The sequence below is a fragment of the Nomascus leucogenys genome, chromosome 11, assembly GCF_006542625.1.
Source record: "Nomascus leucogenys isolate Asia chromosome 11, Asia_NLE_v1, whole genome shotgun sequence".
Classification (NCBI taxonomy): Eukaryota; Metazoa; Chordata; class Mammalia; order Primates; family Hylobatidae; genus Nomascus; species Nomascus leucogenys.
In genome coordinates, this window is record NC_044391.1 from 98988645 (window position 1) to 99014192 (window position 25548).

The 25548-nt window shown below is 39.2% G+C and overlaps 1 long non-coding RNA gene across 1 annotated transcript in view; it reads left to right on the top strand.

Moving 5' to 3' along the window:
- Positions 1 to 3638: 3638 nt before the first annotated feature.
- LOC101177974 overlaps positions 3639 to 25548 on the top strand; it is a 75400-nt gene continuing 53490 nt past the window's right edge. Inside the window, exon 1 of the long non-coding RNA XR_179026.2 lies at positions 3639 to 3771. This is a non-coding gene — a long non-coding RNA (uncharacterized LOC101177974). The remainder of the gene's footprint in view (positions 3772 to 25548) is intronic.

Genomic DNA, 25548 nt, shown 5'->3' on the forward strand with positions numbered 1-25548 from the left:
ATTGTGATAGGCAGAATAATGCCCCCCTCCCCTCCCCTCAAAATGTCCACCATAGTCTCATCCCCAGAACCTGTGAATATGTTACCTTACATGACAAAGGGGACTTTTGCAGATGTCATTAAGGTTGCAGACTTTGGGATGGGGATATTTATTCTGAATTATCTTGGTGGGCAAAGTACAAACACATGGGTATTTGAAAGAAGAGAATCTTTCCCAGCTGTGGACAGAGGGAAACGTGACTATGTAAGAAAGGTCAGAGAGATGCGACATTGCTGGCTTTGAGGATGGCCATGAGCCAAGAAATGCAGGTGGCCTCTAGAAGCTTGAAAAGACAAGGAAATGGATTCTGTCATAGAGCTCCCAGAAAGAACACAGCTCTGCTGATGCATTGATTTTAGCCCAGTGAGACCCAGGTTGGATATCTGAACTGCACAATAATAAATTTTTGCTGTTTTGAGGCATTAAATTTGTGGTCATTTGTTACGGCAGCAATGGAAAACTAATATAATATCCTTCAAAAATAAAGGTGAAATTGTACATATTTATGGGGTACGGTGTGATGCTTTGATACATGTGTACATTGTGTAAAATCAAATCAGGGTATTTAGCATATCCATTACCTCATGCATTTATTATTTCCTTATTGTCATTAAAAAATAAAAATAAAATCTAAAGGCGCAATGGAAACATTTTCACATAAGCAGAAGTTGAGAGAATTCAGAATTCATCTTCAGTGGACCTGCATTACAAGACATTTTCACAAGGCAAAAGGTGAGAGAATTGGTCACCAGCAGAATTAAGCTGTAAGAAATACTCAAGGAAGTTCTTCCACCTGAAGAAAATGAAATTAGGACTGTGGAATGGAGTAAATAGCATTGGAAATGATACATATGTCCTTTGTTGCTGTTATTTCTGCATTAAAGATGGAGCAGCACTCTTTCCAACTCTCTACATCCCCAGTGGATGCTGCAAGTAAGGGCAATAGCATGGACTAAAAATAAAAGTATGGCAAAAGATAACCCATGCCAAAAGTAAACATAAGAAAGCTGGCCTGGCTATATTCATATCAGACAAAGTGGACTGTCAGACCAAGATCATTACCAGAGGTAAAGAGAATACTTTCAGAATAATAAAAGGCCCAATTCATCAGTAAGGCATAAAACTCTTAAATATGTAGGCATCAAATAAAAGAACTTCATAATTCCTAAAGTAAAAATCTGACATAACTTTAGGAAAATACATATAAATTCTAGAATTTCAGTTAGATGTTCTAGAAATCTTCTCTCAGTAATTTTGTCTGCTCATTGACAGAATGAGCAGACAAAAAATTCAGGAAGACTATGTATACAAAAGATCTGAACATCACCAACTGCCTGAACCTAATCACTATTGACAGAAACTGTACCTGATAATTGCAGAGTGCACATTCCTTCCGGTACTCATGGACTATTCACCTAGATCATATCCCGGACCTTAATAGGAATCTCAATCAATTTGAAAAGACTAAAATCTTACAGAGTGTGTTCCCTGACCGCAGTATAACTGAATTAGGAATCAATAACAAAATGATCTCAATGAAACTTTCATGTATTTGGAAATTAACAACACACTTCCAAATAACCCATAGATCAAGGAAGTACTTACAAGATAGGTCAGAAAATATTTTGAACTAAATGATAACAAAAATACAAAATATCAGTATTTGTGAGATGTAGCTAAAGCGATTCTTAGAGGAAAATTTGTAGAATAAAATGCTAACAAAGAAGAAAAATAGTCACTTTCTGGTGCTCAATAAATTATTAGTTTTTAATCATTATTAGTAGTATCATTTACATAGCAAACTTAGTTTAGACAAATTTACAAAACGTGTGTGTCAGGGTAATGTTCCCTATGGCATTCATTATCAACAATTACCTCTTAAATTTGGCAAGGAATTTCATTAACATAGATTCCATTTCCTGGTGAAAGAGAAGAGCAAAGAATTTGCAGCTTAAAGACCTGGTTCCATCTTCTTCCTCTGCCATTTACTACTGTTCTGACTCTATCTCTCTTGATGGCAATTTTCTCAACTGTAGTGGAAAAAATGATATCTGCCTAATCTATGTCACAAAGTCGCTCTAGAAAATAGAATACCATATGAAAACGGATCTTAGTGCCAAAAACAGTTAAGGCAATTATTCTTACTCATGAAGGAAGCTAGAAAGTATTCCTGCTTCTTTTATATATTGCTTGTTTCACTGACACTATCATTCTCTCTGATTTTTATATGTGGCCTTGAACTCAACAAAGGTTTATATTAAAGATCTTCTATGGAAATCATTGCAAAATTAGACCAGAAGAGAAACTAACGGGAAACTATGGCGTTAGAAGCTTGAACCACTTTCACAGCGTGCGACACCTGTTGAGTCACGTTCATGCTCCTAGGTGTAACATTCAGGGTCTCCATCACCTGGTTTATCTCTGTTCTCCAGCCTCATTTTAACCTACTTAGCTCTAAAACTTTTAGACTGCTTCATGCCTTTGAATATTTAATCATGCAGTACCCACTGCCTTGAATGTTTTGCAAACTTTTTTTTTTTTTTTAACCTGAAAAACCTACTATGATTCCTTCTACTTCTAGTCCCAGGCATCATCTTCCCCAGGAAGCCTTTCCCTAATCTCCTTAGGAGTTAAGGGCCCCTTTCTTCTACCCCCACAGAATCCTGCACAAAATACTGTCTTATAACCCCCGACATTGTGTTGTATTTTCTGTGTAGGAGTCTGTCTCATCGCCCAGACTCTTGAGTTCCACAAGGGAAGGACATGTTTTATTCATTTTTGTAGATTTAGTACAAAAGAGTACATTATAATAGGGTGCCTAGTGCATATTAAGAAATCAATAAATATCCATTACTTTCTTTAAAAAAAATGAATTGCTTACACTTATAAATCTATTGAAAGTATCACAGCAAGAAGCAAAGCTCTTAAAAACCATAAAGAAATTATGAATTTTTCAGGGCTTTTGGAATGTGGTTGCCACTTAAAATTCAAACTATTAATAAAATACTAATATGGGTATAAATTGAAAACTCAGGTGTGTTTTTCTTTAAATAAATTCGGTGCATGGAAATCTGTGATTATGTTGTTAAAGCTGAAAATTAGAAAGTGGTTCTTCGTTTAATAAAGAAGACTTTCTTTATACAAAATAAGCCATAAGATTAAATGGTGAACTGCCAGTGGACATTAAATTGACTAAAAAAGAGGTTTAAATTCCTATACCAGGAATACATGATATACACTAACTTACGTTTATCTGTATCTTAATAGAATGTGTTGGGCACGTCTACAAGATTTTCCTTAAACTGCAGAAGAAGCCTAGAGTATAATATTTAAGGAAGATTACATGTTATTCCAGTTAAAACTTTCAAATTAGGTTTGATTGCCAAGACTACTTCAACTCATGTGGGGAAATCGGAGGAGTGTTTTGACAGGGGAAAAGACAAAACAGAAAATGCCAGAGCCCAAAATAAGTTCCCCAGGGAATTTGGGAGTCTTTGCCTTGATCGGATACAGACTGGGAACTTTCCCATTGCTTTGGAATTTGGGCTAACGTCCAAAACTGAGGGTAACCTGTGACAATTACATTGCACATTCTGAAGAAAGGTACTTAGACATATTCCCGGTAGGATGTGCTAAGGTGTTGGCCAATCATCAAATATTGTCACTCCAAAGAACGCGTTTAACAGCCTGGGAAGAAAATTGTAGGAAAAGAGAGCACTGTGGCACGGAAGGGTAAGCTGCTATGTGACGTCGTCTTGATCCAAGGGAGGAAATTGGGGGAAAATGCTCTGGAGCCAAGGTGGTGAGGACAGAGAGGCTCACTAGTGGGGAATACTGCCATCTTACAGAGTTCGAGAAATTTCCTGAGAGTTTGAAGGGTGCCCTCTAGAGCAGGACTTTGCAAACTTTCTATGATAAAGGACCAACCTGTTTTAATTTCCAATCCATCATGGAGTGACAGGTTTATAGATTTACTAGAACTGAATTTTTAGAAAAATGAAATGGAAACAATGTTCAGAGGTTACATACTCTGTATTGTAACATCAAATTGCTATAAAAATTTCTGAACAGTACTCTTAATTCCTGCACTTATTTTGTCATGAACTGGTAACAGACTGTTAAGAATCAACATGAGTGCTGAGACTTCAGAATAAGTACCTCTACCCTACATCAGAACTTCACCTAGAGATCTGGTTAAAATGACAGCTCTGAGCACTACTGCCAGTCCAAGCTCTCTATAACTAAGAGGCTCCTGGGCGATGCCAGTGCTCTGGTCGGGGGCACTCTGTGTCCAAGGCTCTAGAGAAGTGCAGGCCAATAGAAATATGATGTGAGCCACACACGTAATTTATTTTTTAGTAGCCTACTTGAAAAACAGTGAGAGGAAATGGGTGATTAATTTTACTAATATATTTTATTTAAGCCAATATATCCAAAATATTATCATGTGGTTGATATAAAAATTAGTGATGAGACATCTTGCTCTGTGTGTGTGTGTGTTTTGTTTGTTTGTTGGTTGGTTTTTATACTAAGGCTTTGAGATCTCAATTTGGGCTGGCACATTTCAAGTGTTCAATGGACACATGTGGTTAATGGCTTCAGTGTTTGGCCAGGCAGCACTTGAGTGTGGGCAGCACAGGGCCTGGTGCCTGACTCTGCAGGAGAAATCACAGGTATGAGGTGGCTGAAGATGCGCAGCATGACAGAGTGAGGCCAAAAGGCAGCAGTGCTTGAAGTTTGAGAACATGATGGGGAAGGATGTGTTCGTTTTACTGCAGGGCAAGTAGCACTATGCAAGTTAGTGCAAGTTATTTGAAAGGGCCTCACACCATTTCACACCAAGAGGGGTGCATGCTGGAATGAAGGAATCCCAAGCACCTTCTGGTACGGGAGTCAAGGTTCTTACAAAAGATTAACAAGAGAGTGTTTTGAATGCATCAGGAAATGTTAAATGTATGAGTCCCTGAAAGGGTCTCCAAAGAATTAACAGAGGTACTTCATGAAAAAGACTTCTTGTAACATCTGTCCTACACAGGGCATTTGACAACAAAGAAAGACACAAATGCACTTGAGCTGGGGAGGAAAAACATTGATTTCAAGAAGAAATTGAAGTCTTGGTATCTGATTGGGTTAGAGTTTTTTGATTCCTGAAAATAAGTTCTATAGTACTTCAAAGTAAACAAAAAGTTGTGGATCTGCCCAAGAGGTCATTGATGGGAGAAGAAAACTCTGGCAGTAGATTTGAGAAAGGTTGTGGAGACAGACTGAATTTTTTTTTGTCCAATTTGATTTATTAAATTGACCATCATCTGTGTGAGCTCATGCTGCAAAAATGACAACACAGATCATTTAAATGCTTTGTCGTTCACATCTCTACTCGGCAGCCTGACACTGACAACACTGCCAGGCACATGAAGCAATCCTTCCAAGATACATTTCAGATATTAATGTTTTGGTATTGTTAAATCATATTATTTTTATTTCTATAAGTTTATCTTGTTCCCCATGTTAATGGCAGAAAGTTTCAAGTTAAAATCAAGGGTAAACACATTGGCTTAGGACTCTCTCTTCTTCTGAAAGGCCTAAGCCAGGAAGGTGGATACAATTGAAGGAAGCCAAGAGAAATTGGTTAGCCTGCTACTGGCTGCAAAGAATAGAATCCCACAGGCCAAGTATCTAAAATGACAATAATAACTTCTCCCGTAGCTAAGACTCATGTAGGGTGAAACTCATGGCTGGTTGATACTGTGACTCAATGACATTTAGGTTTTTACACAAAATTTTTCTTCACTGTGCTATCTTTTGAGCTAGTTTCCTTTTTAGACTGGTAGCAAGAAAGCTATGCCAGATCTAAGCAGTATACTTATGGGCAATAATAACCAGGAGAAGAAGAAGAGTCACTTCTCAGGCTTCTCTCTCTCTCTCTCTTTTTTTTTTTTTTTTTTTTTTTTTTGAGAAGGAATCTTGCTCTATCGCCCAGGCTGGAGTGCAGTGGTGCAATCTGGGCTTACTGCAACCTCCGCCTACGGGGTTCAAGCAATTCTCCTGCCTCAGCCTCCCAAGTAGCTGGGACTACAGGCACATGCCACCACGCATGGCTAATTTTTTGTATTTTAGTAGAGATGGGGTTTCACCAAATTGGCCAGCCTGGTCTTGAACTCCTGACCTCAAGTGATCCTCCTGCCTTGGCCTTCCAAAGTGCTGGGATTACAGGCATGAGCCACTGCACCTGGCTGCTTCTCTCTTTTTCTCAAAGTTTTCTGACAGCCTCTCCCCATGTCTCATTGTCCACAGTTAGATCACATGTCCATTCATGAATTAATTACTGGCAAGGGAAATAGAGACTAACGAGTAAATCTGTATTCCAATGAGACTACCCCTGGAGTTGAGGTTCATGACTATGAGAAGGAAAGATGGATATGTGGACAAAATCAGATTCTATTAAAAAAAGAAAGAAGAGGCAGTGAATGTCAGGTAAGCACCAATACTATTCACCAAATATCCTATGTAGGTTTCTAATCCAAGTAAAAACATGCTTCCAGTGGGTAGAGATCTACCGCATACTCTATGACAAATGTCTAAGCCAAACCAGGTAGGCCATGTGAACACAAACCTATTACTGAAACTGCTTCCTGGATAATATCACATTAAATTAAAACTTGGATCATGAAAAGGCTTTTGCAAAGACACAGTGTTTCAGTGGAGGGACTTCATTAAAAAAAAAAAAAAAAAGTTCTCCTGGATACTCAACTGAGTTAATCCTGCATTGGATGTCCACATTTAATGTGTCACACTGGAGTCTTAAAGTACCTGCTGCTAGTTGTGTCAGAATTTTGCTTCAGAGTAGGATATAAAAAGAAAAAAATATCTTCTTATAAAAAGAAAAAACAGTATCTTGATTGTTTTTCTGCCTTTGTTATAAATGAAAAGTTATGAACGTTTCAAGATGTACTTTCTTTTTAAGCAGTTAACTGTCAGATTGCTGTAGCTAGGCCCCGAGACAGAGATAAAGTCTTTATAAAACCTAAAACAATTTTAGAAGATTATTCAAACTTGTGGGTTTTTAAACATATTTTTCCAGCATTAATTTGTTTCTATTTTTCTTGGAGCCATAATGTATGGTTCTTGCTTTTCCAGTACACTACCTGAGTATAATAGTATGGCTAGAAGTTTCATTCTAACACATCTATTATTCTACATAGTGATAGCAATGGTTAATGCCAGACTAGTCTCTATACAAATAGTACTTGAGGAAAATTTTCTCTTCTTTCATTGGTAGTTTATATTATATTCCTCACCTTGAATGCCAAATTTAGAAAAAAAGAGACACCTCAGAAGAAAGACACTGTTTTCTCCCTCTTCTTAGGATACATATTTTCTCCCTAGTTTTTCTTGGTCAAATGGTTTTCTTTTAAGTTCTCTTCTCCATCTTTCTTTCTTGTTTACTCCAGGAATGCAAACTTGACCTTGACTTTAAGGTCAAAGCATTTTCGGAATGTGCAGTCAGCAGAGAATTGAAAAAAAAAATCAATGTGAAACATATTAGAGAAGAATAAGGGGAAGAGTGATGCAGAAGTGCTGGGAAGTCATGCAGGGATTGGAAACAACGAAAATTCTACAGAAAGTAAGAATGTCCTGCACTGAGATGTTTATGATTCCTTTTGCTTTTACTTCCCTTTTCTTACATAGGGGTAGGTGAAAATTATGGTAGTTTGAGGTCTGGACCACTTTCAAAGCATTTTCAGGGGATGAAAATGACTTTTGACCTGTAAAAATGAGACATGTTTCATTTTTTTTTTTTTCCTGAAACCCTTTTTTCTTTTCCTGTTTTGTTGATGGTAGGGGAGATGACTATATTCCATACCTGTTATGCACACAAACTTAGAAGGGTTTATTGCAGCTCCATCGCTGAAAATAGCAACAAAAATTGTGAGACCTTTTATGTCAGCATTGGAAATAAACTTAATTTTAAATGAGAACACCTTTGATTTTATAAAGAGATTTATCCAGTGTAAAAGCTGGAAAGTTAAACAGAATCATAGTGGAAATATTGATTCTAAAATTCTAGTATCTAGCCACAGGACTTGAAAAGAAGAAAGAAAGCTAGAAACACGAAAGAAAGAAAGAAGAGGCCGGGCATGGTGGCTTACACCTGTACTCCTAGCACTTTGGGAGGCCGAGGCGGGCGGATCATGAGTTCAGGAGATCGAGACCATCCTGGCTAATATGGTGAAACCCCGTCTCTACTAAAAAATACAAAAAAAAATAAATAAATAAAACAATTAGCCAGGCGTGGTGGTGAGAGCCTGTAGTCCCAGCTACTCGGGAGGCTGAGGCAGGAGAATGGCATGAACCTGGAAGGCAGAGCTTGCAGTGAGCCGAGATCGTATCACTGCACTCCAGCCTGGGCGACAGAGCGAGACTTTGTCTCAAAAAATAAAAAGAGAGAAGAAAAGATCAATTGTCCTTTATGACAAGGATTATCATCTCTTTCCTTATTTATCATTGGAATCAAGAACAAATTAGATATAGAAAAAAATCCCATTACTTTGTGAAGCTTAATATTTACTGTAACTTACTGATCTAGGGAATGATCAGAGAAAATTTTAGCTTTTATATATGTATACATATTCTGTATGTATATGTAAATGTGAAAAGACAAACAGGTTCTTAACCATCTTTCTATATGCCTGATTTAAAGTAATTATAAAGCCAAAACATTATACTGAGTTATCTGGAAAATATGAAATGTTCTCTCAAACATTAATATTAGCTATATTAATATTAATATAATCAAAGATTAATATTAACTATATGGCAAATTTTCTAAAAATCTAACTAATCTTAACATTTGCACTGGGGATAGAACTGTCTTACTACAGATTTCTAGACATATATATTATAGATGATTATGTTTAGAATAAAGCATTTGTTAGGTAACATTCTTTCACTGTTACTTTTGCACTGACCTCACCTACTTCAATTTTATAACGGCACAACAAGAATGTGCTGAGAACAGAGCTTGGCATAAGCTCATTGATAACCATGAGTGTGAATTACTGGCAGAAATCGATATTGATGATTTAGTCCATATCACAGTGGAAAGGGAGGAAAATTGAAAAGGTTTTTTTTCACTCTTTAGAAACATTTGAAATCATTCCTTGGAAAAGAAAAATCTGTATTGGGGCTCAGTAGGGGAAGATACAGGTTGAGTCATTACTTCGATCAGTACAGTAAGTTCAAAGATTGTTTCCACCACAACATCTCATCTGAAATTTGACAGATTCCCTTAAAAGTGACCAAAAAAAAAAAAAAAAAGATAGTGATTTCTAAGCGGAATCAAATATGTGCACTTTACTTCATGGAAAATCAGTAGGGAGACAAGAAAGATTCTCTCTGCTAACATTGATTTTCCTTATATTTTTTCAGTCAGAACACTCCAGGCAAAAATTCACTTGGCTTCAACTAATTTGCAAACGCCATCATTCACTGCTGTTTTGCTACCCATTTCTCAAATCTCAATTAAATGTGATGACAGTTTACTTGCCAGAAACACACAGAAAGGTTCTTTTCCAACCAGAGGTCTTCACTCATTTCCTGCTTGTGGACTTGGCAAGTGGGGTCAAAACATCCATTACTGAGGCTGAGTCTTAATTTAGAAGGTTATCACCAGAGTCAGCAAAATAATTATAAAAATACTTTCCAAATGCAAACTGCAACAGACATGCACAGTAACAGCTGAAAACAATATATACATCATAAAGCCTGTTTACAATGGAATTTTAAAAGGGTGAATGTTTGGTTTCTACTTGTTGAAAGCTTGTATAACCTTCTGGGTCACCCCTAGGATGGACCCGGAACTGTCTTCTCTCTGCAACTATTCTTTACATTAAAACCAAAAATAACAACAAAAAGTTACACTACAAGTCTTGATGTTCTGGCTCAGACACCAAATTCCCTATAAAACTAAAAGTGAAGGGTGAGGTGAGACAAAATTTTGGCTTAAAGAAACACCGGTTGAGAAAGGAAAGAAAGTACTGCTCACTTTTCCCTTATTTCTTCTATGTAAATAAATTTCCTCATACGATTTATATAGTATTGCTTTAAATGTATGGGATCTTTAGAAATCATAGAATGTTAAAAATATCAATATGTGTAAATGGGTACTCCACATAATAGGTACTCAATAAATATTAGCTACAAAAGATAAAAACAAACTATAAGACATCTTTGTAAAGATCATTTGCTCAACCCTCCTTCTGTCTCTTTTTTTTTTTTTCTTTTTGAGATGAAATTTCACTCTTGTTGCCCAGGCTGGAGTGCAATGGCATGATCTTGGCTCACTGCAACCTCCGCCTCCCAGGTTCAAGTGATTCTCCTGCCTCAGCCTCCCGAGTAGCTGGGATTACAGGCATGTGCCACCACGCCTGGCTAATTTTGTGTTTTTAGTAGAGGCAGGGTTTCTCCATGTTGGTGAGACTGGTCTCGAACTCCCAACCTCAGGTGATCGGCCCCCCTTGGCCTCCCAAAGTGCTGGGATTACAGGTGCGAGTCACTGCACCCAACCAACCCTCCTATTTATAGCTGAAGAACTGAGGGCTAAGTGGTTGAAAGACTTGCACAGCTCCTACACTGGCCTGCTGAAAGCCAGGGCTGCAACGCATTTCTTCTCACAGGTTCAGAGACTCCTCTACCTCATCACTGTTACAGAACCTCTTTGGGCCTCAGTTCATCATTTGCTAACAAGAGTAACTCTACCTGCCCAGGGGTTATCCATCAAAGGCAATAGAGGTTGCAAGAATTCCTTTAAAATTTTAATTTACAGTATAGCACCTTGCAGGTAGCAGGCACTCCATAAATCTCTGAGGAATGGAATTTGCTGAAGAACAGTGGCAAAGGCTAGCTCTGATTCATTCCCCAAAGCTCATGGTGCTTGTCCAAACTGTTTAATCAGCCTTATGCAACCAACTCCTCTGACCTTTATTACAGGGTGGGTGCAATCACATGCGCTGTGGGAGGAGGGGCAGGTGGCCTCGGCCTGATCAGGGAGCACTAGAATGGGGACAACAGTTTCTATTGTTCAGAAACTAAAAGGACTCTGCTTGACCCCAGTGTAAGCCTTTCACTGCAGTAGTTGGGAGCCAAGCTTTCTCTTCCAACCTATCTGCCCTGGCGATCTTCATTTTCTCTGCTTTTTTCCTAAGACAGAAATATCAGCTAGAAGGCATTTCCCTCACTGGATTCATCCAGCCCTGATGTGAGAGTGCTGGGGGCAGACTGAGATCATGTGTGATGCCTGTCAGGCTGCCTGCCAGGCCACGTATATTGTTTTGGTGGACTGGCTTCTGCAGGAACATAGAGAAGACATGGGAATAGATTCTGTAAAGGGGGGTGGGGGACAGGAAAAAATGCCAAAAGCCCACTTAATACTGAAAAGTCTTACACGTCCAAGTCCTTGTTACTGCTGGCCGGAGAATGGGTTGTTGCATTGTGTGTGTGTGTGTGTGTTTTTTTTTTTCCCAGAAAAGCTGCCACGGCTTTTCTTTATTCAGTAAGTACATGACTGCATTTGGTTACTTGTGTTTACACGTTCTGGTGAAATGAGATTTTAAAAAGAAAATGAATCAGGGAGTGTTTTTAAAGAGCACAGAGTGAGGAGAGGAGGTGGGGAGAGCTGCTGCCAGTCCTGTCCTGTTCTCTGCCTTTTGTCATCCTTCGCCCTCTGTATCTCTCTCCTCCATCTTCTCCTCCAAGGAATCACTATGCTCCTGGCAGGACATCCCTGGCGCCTGTCAGGGGAGAGAAGGAGGAGGAGAAATAGGAGAAGGAGAAGAGAAGAAAAAACAAAAGAGAAGAAAAGAACATCACAATTCATGTTGGAGAGTGATCTGTGCTGGGAGGAGTTCATCTCTGCACTTCCCCATTGGAATGACAGTCTCGACTTTACCCCAACTAGCCCCCCACCTTACATGAGCTGTAGGATTGACGTCGAATCTCTTAGCCTCTCTGAGCCTCAGTTTCCTCAGCTATTAGATGAGGGTAATACCTGTACAGTTTTTGCCAGAGTGGTTGTAAGAAATGAGGAGCTTATGAAACCATAAAGCATGATGCCAGTCAAAAATGTATAATGATTTGTATCTTAAAAAGATTTATTAGGCCTGGCATGGTGGCTCACGCCTGTAATCCCAGCACTTTGGGAAGCTGAGGCGGGGAGATCACGAGGTCAGGAGATCGAGACCATCTTGGCTAACATGGTGAAACCCCATCTCTGCTAAAAATACAAAAAATTAGCCAGGCCTGGGGGCACACACCTGTAGTCCCAGCTACTCAGGAGGCTGAGGCAGGAGAATGGCTTGAACCTGGGAGGCAGAGGTTGCAGTGAGCCAAGATTGCACCATTGCAGTCCAGCCTGGGTGACAGAGAGAGACTCCGTCTCAAAAAAAAAAATTATTAATATTCATTATTTATTTTAGAGACAGAGTCTCGCTCTGTCGCCCAGGCTGGAGTGCAGTACGATCACAGCTCACAGCAACCTCAAACTCCTGGGCTCCAGAGATCTTCCTGCCTCAGCCTCCCAAGGAGCTGGGACTCTAGGCACGTGCCACCACCCCCAGCTAACTTTTTTTTTTTTTTTTTAAGAGTTGGGGTCTCACGATATTGCCCAGGCTGGTCTTGAGCTCCTGGCCTCAAGTGATCCCTCTACCTTTACTCTCAAAGCACTGGGATTACAGGCATGAGCCACCATACCTGGCCTAAAAATATACAGTAATTTATAATTTTATTTCTATTTTCTCTTACAGGATAATTTATAAATTGAATGTGTTTAGGTTTCCCCAGCATATGGGCTCAGGTGATTTCACATTTAGAGTTAAACCTGAATTTTGCAGTCGATCAACGAACATTTTGTTGGCTGTAAGCTCAGCTCATTCACACAGGCATGTCAATCCCTGCAAAGTTCATCCCTGATGTTTCTGTGGGCCCCAAGTGGTAACTTTACGTGCCTTCACAGATCCAGTTGAGGGCTCCCCTCACCAGTGCCCTTGCTGCTTCCCCAGCCTCCACCCTGCTGAAGAGCAGATCTGACCTCGCAGCTTAGCTTCAAAGCGCTCAGTGCTCATGGCTCACAAGCTGGCAGTCCTTTGGGAAGTGAGAAGGGAAGGGCTTCCTGGCTGTGCAGTTACATCCGGTTAAGTGGACCCCTCGGTGGTACTGGGGAGCACGGTGTAGCTCATGCATACGGCACTCGTGGGGCAGGTGCACTGAGGCAGCACCAGGACCATCTGGTGTTCCTGACCCCTCTTCCTCCTCCTGCCCAGCCTTATGGTTGAGGCTGGCTTGTCAGGCCTATCTCCTTCCTCTCTAGAACACTTTCTCACAGAGATTCAGCCAAATTCTCTTGGCACCTTGGTTGCTTTCTCTCCATGCCATTACCAGTCCCCTATTCATTCCAGCATAGATCTAATCCCCAACTGGGAATACACCTTGCAATTTTTTAGAAGATTCCTCATCTACCATGTAAATCACCAGATGAATAGAAACACCATAATGGACAGCAGTTTCTTCTAAAGCCAAAGCCAGATATTCCTGGATTTCCATTCCAGGCTGGTTGGGACTGTCCCCCCTCACCTCATTCACACTTTTTATGGTGAAACCTCCTGTGAATGGCATCATAATTGGTCCTTTACAGTCAAACAGAAGAACAGAAATCTTTTAAGTAATCTCCCAGATAAATGTCTTTTATTTTTCCAATACCTATTATACCTGGGAGTCACTATATATTTAAGGTGATGGAGATTTAAAATAGGGAATATGAGAAAGCTTAATATCCTTTTATGTCACTGAAGAAATAACAAAAGTTAAATCTCTAGTTAATGAATTATGAAGTAGCCGGTTCCTTATGAAATAGGATTCATAGGATTTAAGATAAATTTTTGTAGTTGGCAGAACTTTTATTTTTATGTGTCTCCTAGCATATGACTTCAGCAACACATAAACCCTTCTTTCCATTTTTCTTAAAACTCTAAGTAGTTCATTCACTTTATCATATCTGTATTGTTCAATGTTAGCCCTATATAAGATGGTAGACAGAGTCTTTATCCATTATAAACTTAAAGTCTATAGCCATAGAGTAATTTATGAAACCAGTCACTCGTCCAGCATATATTTATTGAGTGTTTATTGTGTGCTAGATGCTGGAGTGACAAAAAAAATGAACAAGATGTAGATCTGGCCTTCAAGGGTAGCTGGTGATTTTCCACAAAACCCTCTATTATTGTATCTTAACATCCAGGAGTCAGCCAGGAGTTACACTGATCATAAATCGATAACCTCATTTCAAAGCTCAAACACAGAGATGGCAAATAAAGCCCTGGGCAGCACTGACTGAAGCAACAGATGACTCATAATAGCAGGAGGCAATGAATAATTTTGCCACTGAGAGTGAAAGAAAATTCCCCCTTTGCACAATGCCTTTCTCTTAAATAGCATTTGGATTTCTTAAAATCCACAAAGTTTATATTAGAGCATTATCCATTAATGCTTTGGCTAGGAGGGGTAAGTGCTGGGAAATGTCATCTTAAGAAGAACAGTGGGATTTGTGGGGGAAATTGTCTTTTATTTGCAGCGGCATAACTGATCATCTGTTCACCATTTATCTCTTATTACTTGCAGTAGTTCTTGAACAATGCTGGGAGCTAATATTTCAATGTTAAGGACTCGGAAGACACAGCATAGTTGAGGCAGTGTGGCAAAGTGGTTAGGGGCACAACTCTGGAGCCAGCCAGCCTTGGTTTCAATGCTGGTTCTGTCATGTACTTGTGGTGTGATCTTGGGAAAGTTACCAAATGCCTGAGTTCCTCAGTTTGCTTATGTCTAATACGGAATGATAATGACAGTGTCATCTTTTACTGTTGTTGTTAGGATTCAATGGTGATAAGTTCTTAGTACAATGCCGGCCCATAGTAAGTGCTGTATGTATTGATCATATTATGATATATCACAGCTCTTAAAATACAGAGATTGTCTTGAAGACAATTATTCATCTTCTCACTCTTTTTTCCCCATAAGCCACTAGCTAAGTTGGAAGTGTGTAGAAATAAGGCCAGATGACTAAATGGAAAGCAAAAGTTATCTTTTAAGCGTGAGCAAAATTATGAACAATCTATAGAGTGATTAAAGTTGTGATTCAGTAATAACAATTTAAAGAAATTTATCAATAGCAAATGTAAAAATAATTTAAATCAAGAATTAATTTTAATCAAGAAAATTTCAGATTTTATTTTATTATTAATTTATATTTGTTATATCTATGAATCTGTTTTATTTATGTTCATGAGGACCTGTTTGGTCTGAAAGTAATTTAAGACAGCTTACAAAGAAGCATATTATATATAGTAAAATGATATTAAATTTTTTTTTCTTTTTTTATTATTATACTTTAGGTTTTAGGGTACATGTGCACAATGTGAAGGTTTGTTACATATGTATCCATGTGCCATGTTGATTTCCTGCACCCATTAACTCGTCATTTAGCATTAGGTATATCTCCTAATGCTGTCCCTCCCCCCTCCCCTGCCCCCCGCTATGCAGCCATAAAAAATGATGAGTTCATGTCCTTTGTAGGGACATGAATGAAACTGGAAACCATCATTCTCAGTAAACTATCGCAAGGACAAAAAACCAAACACCGCATGTTCTCACCCATAGGTGGGAATTAAACAATGAGAACTCATGGACACGGGAAGGGGAACATCACACTCCGGGGACTATTAAATTTAAATTAATAGGAAAAGTTAGATAAATGGAAAACAAAGGTAGAAAAGAAGGAGATGGTGTTTTGGATATGAAATTGTATCTTGAATCCCCCATGCTTGCTACAAGTGGTAATGAGAGTAGTAATATAATTCAAGAAGATGATTGTGTAAAATAAACCAGTTACTTAGGCAGAGGACATCCATTATTGATACTGTGATAAGAGTAATTTCTGCCATGTTGCTCAGTTTTAGTATTCACCAGAATAATTAAGCATTAAACTTGAATATTAAACCAGGAACTTGGAATATGGTCTTTAATAAATTCATGCAGTAATTGTTTATTGAAATAGTTTCTGACCCACAGAAATTATTGTGTTAGGTGCTACAGAGAAGAGAGATATGTCTCAAACTATGACTGCTCTCAAATAATATGCATTAAAGAAAGAATATAAGTAATACATTAATAAACTACATTCATCAGGAGGCTGAAGCCAGAGGATCACTTGAGGCTAGCAGTTCAAGACTAGCCGGGGCAATATAGTGAGACCCTCTCTGTAACAACAGCAACAACAGAAATTAGCTGGGCATGGTGGTGCACAGCTGCAGTCCTAGCTTCCTGGGAGGCTGAGGCAGGAGGACTGCTTGAGCTCAGGAGTTTGAGGCTTCAGTGACCTATATAATCTGTCACTCCAGCTTGGGTGACAGAGAGAGACACTATCTTTAAAAAAATAAATAGAGGTTGGGCGAGGTGGCTCGTGCCTGTAATCCTAACACTTTGGGAGGCTGAGGTGGGCGGATCACTTGAGATTGGGAGTTTGAGACCAGCCTGGCCAACATGGTGAAACTCTGTCTCTTCTAAACATACAAAAATTAGCTGGGCAAGGTGGCATACACCTGTAATCCCAGGTACTTGGGAGGCTGAGGCAGGAGAATCGGTTCAACGTGGGAGGCGGAGGTTGCAGTGAGCCGAGATCACGCCACTTCATTCCAGCCTGGGCAACATTGAGCGAGACTGTATCTCAAAATAAACAAACAAACAAAGTTCAAAGTAGATAGTGATGATGAGAGGTACACGTGTGGTGTTAAAAGAAGCAATTTATATCTTACCACAATCTGTGGACCACCCCACAGAAGATATTGTAACAAGTAAAATCTTTATACTTTCTAATATATTAACTCTTTTAATTTCTTAATGGTGGCTTTTAAATACTTAATGATTCTTTTATGTGGATTTCAAAAGCCAGACAGTGCAGTATCCATGCATAGCCACCCAGGACTACTAAAGCTCATAGTGGAGAAGACTTGTCATAAATATTATAATCCTATGGATAATTCTATCCTTTCACTCTGTATGCAACTTAGATCATAAACTTGCGAAGTGGATGCCAAGCCTCATATTAGTCCTTCATCTCAAATTGTCAAAAATTGATTTCACCAAGTTCAGAGAGAGAGAAAGTAAAGCAAAAATGCATTGTTTTCCTAGAGGGTATGTGCATATTTTCTATACATTCATTCAACATTATTAACATTTATTATGTTATGGGAATGGTACTGAGCATGGAATTATAACAAAAGGAAATTTTTTTTTATTTTCCTCAAGGAAAATAATGTATTGTTTAGGTGGAGAGACAGATATATAAACAAATAGTTACAGCAATGAGAGAAGTACAGATAGACATCAGTAAGAAGGGAAAAGGCAAGCTCTGCCTATCAGGATAGAGAAAAGGCCACATTGAACTGGCGTTTGACTTTCCTCTTGAAAGATGTGCATTTTGCCAAGTGGAGATTGTACAACAGGAATGATATTCATCGTGGTTAGGAAATGTACTTTGAGCACCTCCCAGCCTATCGGTCTAATATTTCCTGAGTACCTATCAAGGATTCAGTGTGGGATTAGGTGATGTGGTAATTATAGAGAAATAGAAGCCTTGCTACTCATCTTCAGAATGTTTACTCATAAGGGGTAGTAAATTTCCCCACACTTTCAACAGTGATTAAGAGGTCACTCTGTCAGTCCTAAATTGTGTGTCACATCATAAATTCTGTAGATTAGAGAGCATGATCATGTAATTCACAGCAACCAGGGCAAGCCTCCCGGATGGGGTAAGGCCTAATCTGTTCCTTGAAAACTGGGATGAGGTTTGGATGTGGGAGAGAGAATGCTTTAACAGTCAAGCCACAAACCTGTATTGAGGGCCTACCATGTGTCAGGCTCACGAATAAAGAAGCAGCATGGGAGTGGGGAAAAAACTGGGATTGAGGATACGTGGATTTGTGGAAAAACCTGGCTGGACTAGTGCGTTTGAGGTGAGGGATGGTGGGCAATAAGTATAGAGTGAAACAAGTTTGGGCAAGAAAAAACTGCAGCTAGATTAAAAGGTGCTCTGAAGGACAGGCAGTGGCTTTTGGGTTTGGCATTTATGAAAATGGGGAGTCACCAAAGGTTTTTGAGTGTGGGAGAGAGCTGCTGAAAGAAGTACACAAATAAAAGTAACCTTCTTTATGGGATGTTACATCGGAGCAGCCGGAAGGGCTTGTAGAGATCCCTTTACTCACTACCCCATCTGAATACCCTTCAGATGGCCATCATTTGACTGAAAAGGCAATGAAGGCCCACAGAGGTTATAGGATTTTCTTCAGACAAATAGAATAATCTTGTCTCCATTTCAGGCTCCTTCTTTCGATCTTAACAGTGTGTGTGTTCCAGGCTTGGTGGATGGACAGTAAAGGAAGTAGGAGCATCCTGGCCCAGCTGAATGAGAGGGCAAACAGGAAGCAGCCTTGACCCAGATTATGTTATAGCCATAGAATGAGCGTATTAGAACTCATAGAAGACCTAAATGCCATCCAGCCTCATCCTATTGCTTTGTAGGAAGGGACAGTTGAGGGCCCAGAGGGAAGGTGACTCACACAACAACAGAGCGATCTAATGGCCTGACTTTAAGTCCGGCTATTTTCCCTCTGTCCACCTCCCTTCCTCTTTCAGATTCTATGTTGTGTTGATGGGCTCTATTTTCTGTCCCCAGCTAGCTACCTGTTCATGCACTACACGCCTTGGGTCCTCTGTTAAAGAGAGACTTAGTAATTTGGATACCCGCGCTGCTGATGGATTTACCACATCTATTCTGTTCTCAGGTTGTATGTTGTTTGTGTGTGTGTGCTTGTGTGTGTGCGTGTGTGTGTGTGTGTTTGTGTGTGTGACATGTGCTACAAAAAGAAAGCTAAGGGAGGCATGCAGAAGATTGCACCAGAATGAGTTTGTACCTTTATCCAAAAAAGCCACAGTTTCCTTCATTCTTTCTCCTCCCCAGAAGGAGACCAGTTCTTACAGCTGCAGAGAAGGGTAGGGAATGACAGTAGGAAAGGGGCATTGCTAGAGTCAGAGGCACAGGTGGCATGAGTCAGAAATGACAAGGCCCGTCACGCTCTTACCCTCAGCCCTGTGCTCTGGGATCCTCTCTGTGATCCTGATCATGGTTGTGTAAGGGTAAGAGGTTGGGAGGAAGGAACCTCGGCAACATCTCCTCTCTTGCCCTACTGAACTCTGGAAGCCACGTTGTTTTCCAGGAGCAGTGGAGGAGGTCAGGGACTGGCTAATATCCGGTGCTGCTGGAAAAGATGCTTTCCAAATGGACAGTTAAGAAACGTGACGAAGGTATTTAAGAAATTTAGCCACAAAAGCACTTGTAAATAGTGTTAAAAGGCAGTGGGAAACAGATATTTAGATTTGGTAATTTAAAAATGTAAATGCACACCTATATGAATAAAGTTCTGTGTAGCCTCTCCCCTGCCCCTAAGAATTAGGCACATTTATTCAACTGTGGCCTGAATAATGAATGGAGATGTACATTTTAGCCTTCAGGGATCAAATGAGTCCTTAAAGAAACAACAGGCCTCTAAATAACTAAGGGAAGATCAATATAAAATTATTCCTGAGTATAAATAATAAAATATAGTTGAAAAATTAAAATACCTTATCGGAACTTTGGTTGTTCTAGCAAGTATTTTTTGCACAGTATGAAATTCCAGAATGCACACTTAAGGCCATTCAGCTATTTACATGCTAATGTACATTTACTATTAATATGCACATGGAAATTTTTTTCTCATTTAAGGTATATGTATATGTTTATAGTAGAGTGAATATCCCTGAACTCCATTCACATAACATACAGTATTTTTTCATTCATTTAAGCTAAGATTTATCTATATAGTTTATATTTTATATTTGGGGAAAGCTAAGTAGCAGAAATATTATAACATAGACAATGATATTAACATATTCAGATCTACAACTCAGCCCTCACTGCTTTACACATGTAATTAGGTTGTTTCCATGGTAATGATCTAATTATGGGCTTCTCCTTGGCCTTGTGTAATCACATTTGCTGCATTTTGGCAGAGATGTTTTCCTTATTTTGTTGAACTGCAACACTTGACAAGATGTTCTCTCTTAAGATGAATAATGATTTTTCTTGGGAGACAAAAACAAAAAAACGAAATAACACCGTCAAAGGTGATTTGAGAGGGATTATAGGTATTTGACAAATCATGCCAGTAATAAAATATCTATTACCTTTGAAAGCATATTCTATTTTTATCTTTGTGTGTGTTATTACTGATGGAAATCATAGGAGGTTCTCATTTTAAAAAACCATGTGTGCTATTTAAATATATGATTTTCATAGGGCCTAGAGGCTTGAAGGAAAAGAGATGTTAGGCCAGAGAAGAGAAAGCTCCTGAGAGCTTTGTAGAAAGAGAACTGGAGACTGTATTCAGTGAGAATATTATATTGCAATTGACAAAGCTATTCATGAAAAGATATTTGATTATGGTTGCCATGGCGGTAGGAAACACCTGAAAAAAATCAATTAAGACTTATCTTGGCAGGGATTCAAATGCAATCCTTTATGCACGTGCAGAAGAAGACAGGAGATGTAAATACTTGCAGAAAGACAGTTTTATCATCATGTGGTCCCCTCAGAAAAACGCTGGAATATGAGAAAAATAAAAGTTTAGCTCTTTTATATGCATAAAATGTCACTGTGCTATAAAGCATTTTTTATAGGAAATTCATCCTTACAGTGGAAAGGATGCATATAATGGGTGGTGCAGGCTTATTGTTTTAGGGTTAGCAAGAAGGTGTGTGGGCTCCAATGTCACAGTGCCCAGGGTCCAGATACCTGGTATTCAGGGGCTAGGAATTCAAAGCTTTCTTCTTCAACTATTATGGAGATAGCTTCAAATCCAAAATTAGTGGACCAGATGTCTAAGAGTCCAGAATGTTGAAACTGCCTTCTGAGTATCATTTTGTGGGAATAGGGTGGGTGGATATAGTTTTTGGTAACCTAATTTATTAAAGGGCGTAGATATAGCATGATGCTTGGGAATAATAATGATAATGACCTGATTTTCAATTTATAGCAAACCAACCCCTATGAAATATTATACGGCTTGGTTTTAGGCTTATATAGTGTTATTTTCCCAGGGGGGAAATGATATTCATGGGATATTTAGTAATTATTTATAGGCAACAAGAAATTTTTTATTTAATGTATTTATTTATTTATTGAAACAATATTTATTTACTACTTATCATGTGTCAGGCACGGTACAAGGGCCTGGGAGTAGAGCAATGAATCAGAAAGACATGATTGCTGCTCTCAAGTTCTTTATCATTTTGTAGAGAAAGTGGCAAAAACAAACAAATAAAGAAACAAACAAACAAAGAAACAAGGCCAAGTTCAATGCTGGCCTAAGCAGTGTTAAGTAGGGAAATATAGGGTCCAAGGAGAACAAAGAGGAGGGTGGTGTCTGACAGGGTGACATTCATTCTAGCAGAGGGAACAGAAACCAAAGACAACATGGAACATGGACCCAACATCACAGATCAACTCCAAACAGAATAGTGTGATGGGAGCCTGTGGAGTATAAGTGGGAATGATGAGAGGTGAGGCAGGCAGGTAAGCAAGACAAGAGAGTTGAAGTGCTAGTAAACTACATTGACAAGCTTGGCCCCTCAGCCCAACCAGAATCCATTCAAAGGTCTCAAGCAAGGGAGCAACAAGGCCTGATTTGCAATACCTGCTGCTGTTAGCTTTAGTGGTTTTGAAGCAGTGATTTTGGAAAAATCAATCGAATGATTTTCATTCTGAAGTATTTTGGCTGCTAACTGGGACTTCCACTGCGTGGTCTAAGGTGAGTTACTTTACCTCTCTAGCATCCTGTGTTTTCCTCTGCATGGGCCCTTTTAGCTTTGTTTCTCCATGATGCGATTTCTCAGTCATGTTTGTTTTTTGTTGATAGACAGACTTGCTTACAGTGTGACTACACATGCATCCAGGAGTGAATTATCTTTGATTACCTGGAGTTCTGTCCTATCCACCAGCTGGCTGATCTAAAACCCTTTAAACTCCTTTACTCTCACCATGAGGTCTTGCCTCCCAGTAGGATTAAGCCAGGAGGGCAGCCGCGCCTGTCACAGAGAAGGATGTGGGTTTGCCTGAGTCACTGTGTGTGAGAGTGAATGATGGTTTTAGGAAGTAACCATAAAGCATTGGGAGCATGGCTGTGAATGGCTTTCATATTCTCTGCTCTGTTTTTGATTACACCAAAGACAGCTTTTTATTGAGTAGCTTATAACATGTGGCTGTGTTTTAAGTACTTGAATAACATAGTCAAAATAAACCAGTTCAGTCTGTTTGGTGGGCAAGTCTAACAAACATATAGAGAACATAAATGTACTTCTTGCAAGTCACAAATATATCTAGAAGTTAAAAGGAAGATCAGAATATGTTAGTTGGTCTTAGAATAAACTTTCCCTTAAGGGTTTGGTTTAGAATGTGGGTGCGAAATTCAGTTTTCTTATGAACAATTTTACATTATTGTTAATAAGGAACAGTTTGTTAATTATTAGCATCACCAACATGATGTAAATAACACTGTGTGTTTGTTGTTGGTGTATAGGTGATTGGTGTACGGAAGAAAGGTAACCATGTATTTATTCAGTGTTGCTATGTATCTAACATAAATTAGGTATTTGGCATAATCAGATGAAAAAACTGTCATGCAGGAGTTCATTCTATAATGCACAGTTAATTATTGCATAGTATAATAAATATGGTATAAAATATACTTAATGGAACACAGGTAATGGCATTTAGCCTAGCTTTGTAGGTTAGGGTAAGATGTAGTTAGTGGTGGGATTGTTATCTATTTCTCCAATATTCTTTATCATTCAAGTCTAATTCCAGTCTAACTATGCCATATAAAAATCCCAAAGTAATCATGAGAATTTAGACATTAAGGGAAAACGAAATATTTAAAAGAATCCCTTGAATCTGGTCTTGTTGAGTTTCTTTCTGTAAAAATGAAGAGGATGTTCTGACTGGTCACTTAGTCATTCATTCCTTCACTCAACATGTTCAAGTCTCTATGTTCCAGGCACTCTTCCTGGGCCAGTGATTACAGAGAGAAACAAGACTGACAAGGTCTTGGCTGTCATGGAGCCTAACTTCTAGGGTATCCCATGACTTAAGAACTCTACCTCCTCTCTTACATGAAAAGATAATCTTGGTATTAAAATCAGACCTCTGTTAGATCTTGGAACAGTGAAAGTACACCAGTGGAAGAAATGGAATCTGAATAAATTTTGTAGTTTAGTAAACAGTATTGTAGCAATGTTAATTTCTCAGCTTTGATAATTGTATGATGGTTATGCAAAGTGTCGACGTTAAGGGAAGCTGGGTGAAGGCTCTAAGAAAATTCTCTGTACTATTTTGCAGCTCTCCTATATGTCTAACGTTGTCTCAAAAAAGAAAAAAAATATCCTAACACTAAACAAATAAAAAACCTTGGGCCTTGATTATTTTACTTATGTATTTACAATGTACAATATCAGATCCTGTTAGGAAGTCTAACAAAAAATAACCCTGTGGGCAGCAGTGTACATGAGTGCCAAGAAATGTTGGTTGAACTAGATTATTCACTGAAGATTAATCAAAATATTCCCCTCTTCCATAATTAATTTTGCAAGATTCTACATGCTTGGATTGACACCAAAACAAAAAGTGCCAAAATAGCACGACTGTACACAACTTTGTTACCTAAGAGACTGAAATGTAGCTCAAGTGTCTAGCTTGTTTCTTTAATGTGCATTAGGCGAGGTCCACATATCCGCAGAAGTCATATAAATGAGCCACTTACAAGGCTTACCAATTCTTGCTCAATACCACAAAGACTGTGTGTCAAAGAAAATGGTTGTAAATTAAAGCTGACACACAGCGGCTATGACTGTAGCCAGTGTCAAATCCCAGTTTGTTTTCTTGTCTTTCAGATAAGCTCAGTGAGTTGATCAATAAATCCAGATAATTACTACTATTAGAAATGTTAAAAGTGTTTTCTTCTTTCTTGGCCTGTACAATTTCCTCTGGGGTATCATGGCTGCTGGTCCAGTCTCACTGGGGTACATATTTCATTCAACCCAGTGACTTCCCCCTAAGGCACTGTGGCTCAGCCCAACGCCCTTTTCCTTGAGTTCACCTTCTTGCCCATCAAATGCCTCTTGCCTTGGGGCCTTGGCCGTGGCAGCGTGTTTGCACTGCAGAGCGTGGTCTCAGGCTTTGGATTGCTCTAAGAATTGTCATTCTCTTCAGTGGCTGAAATCCTCACATTTTAACATCGTTATGTATATTTTGTCTTGATTAAAATTGATTAATGAATGATAGATTACCCCAAATCTCGCTCTGGTGTGGAGCTTTCCATCTGTCTTATTTTTTTCAGTGAACATCTTTCCAAATTTCAGCCTCTTCTCCACCCACCCCCCACCATAGCGCCCTGCCTCCTCTCCATTTGCCTCTTCTTACCTTTGTGCTGTATCTTTTTCCTTATTCTCCTTTTTTGTTCCCCACCAAATATCTTCACAGAACCTCACTGTGCCTGGAGCAGAGTTAGGTCCTGGGGACACAAAGATGAATGGGACGCACTCTGCTTATCAGGTGTGTACCTCTTGGCTGTCACCCGCTCCTGGCCATGCTCTCCCCGTCCCTGCCTGATGTGGGGTGGGCCTGGCCATTGCCTGGGCTCCTCCTTGGCATCTTCCCCTCTCTCTCCGCACGCTGTAAACCTCCATTTACACCAGACAGTCTCTAAGGTAACACACTGATGAGGAATAACTGTCAAACAGCATCAAGATATTTAATGATGGCTTAAAAAGAGCCTGGGAATAAAGTCATATGAGAAATTGGTTACATATTTAATTTAGGAAAGATTGTTACAGTATCAGGGGAGAAAAGGAAGAAAATATATGGCTTCCCATAAAAATGCAGTAAAAGATAAAGCACAAACAGCCCCTCTGTTATGTTGAAATATTGTCATTCTGTGATTAAATGGAGGCAAGGTGGTTTCTGTTCAGCACTTGTGCCAGGGAGGCGTGGAGGAGGGATAAAGGCATCCGGGCTACAAGTTTGAATTTCTGGAGCTCTGAGGAAATTAAAATGCAAACAAAGAATAGTGAGATTCTGAGGCTCTTCAGAGGAGGAGTCCAGTACTTGGTGAGCCAGATGGGCCATGAAATGAACTTAAATTTCAGGCCATTTGACACCTCTCGATTTTCCTCAGCTTGACAGGACTAATAGGAAACAAGGTCACATCATTTTTTTTTTCAATGTACAAAAACTTATATTATGTGTTTTCTACCCCGAGAATCTAAGAAAAGAACCATCTTGCAAATGAGTCAGCCTGGAGTATCCAGATAGCT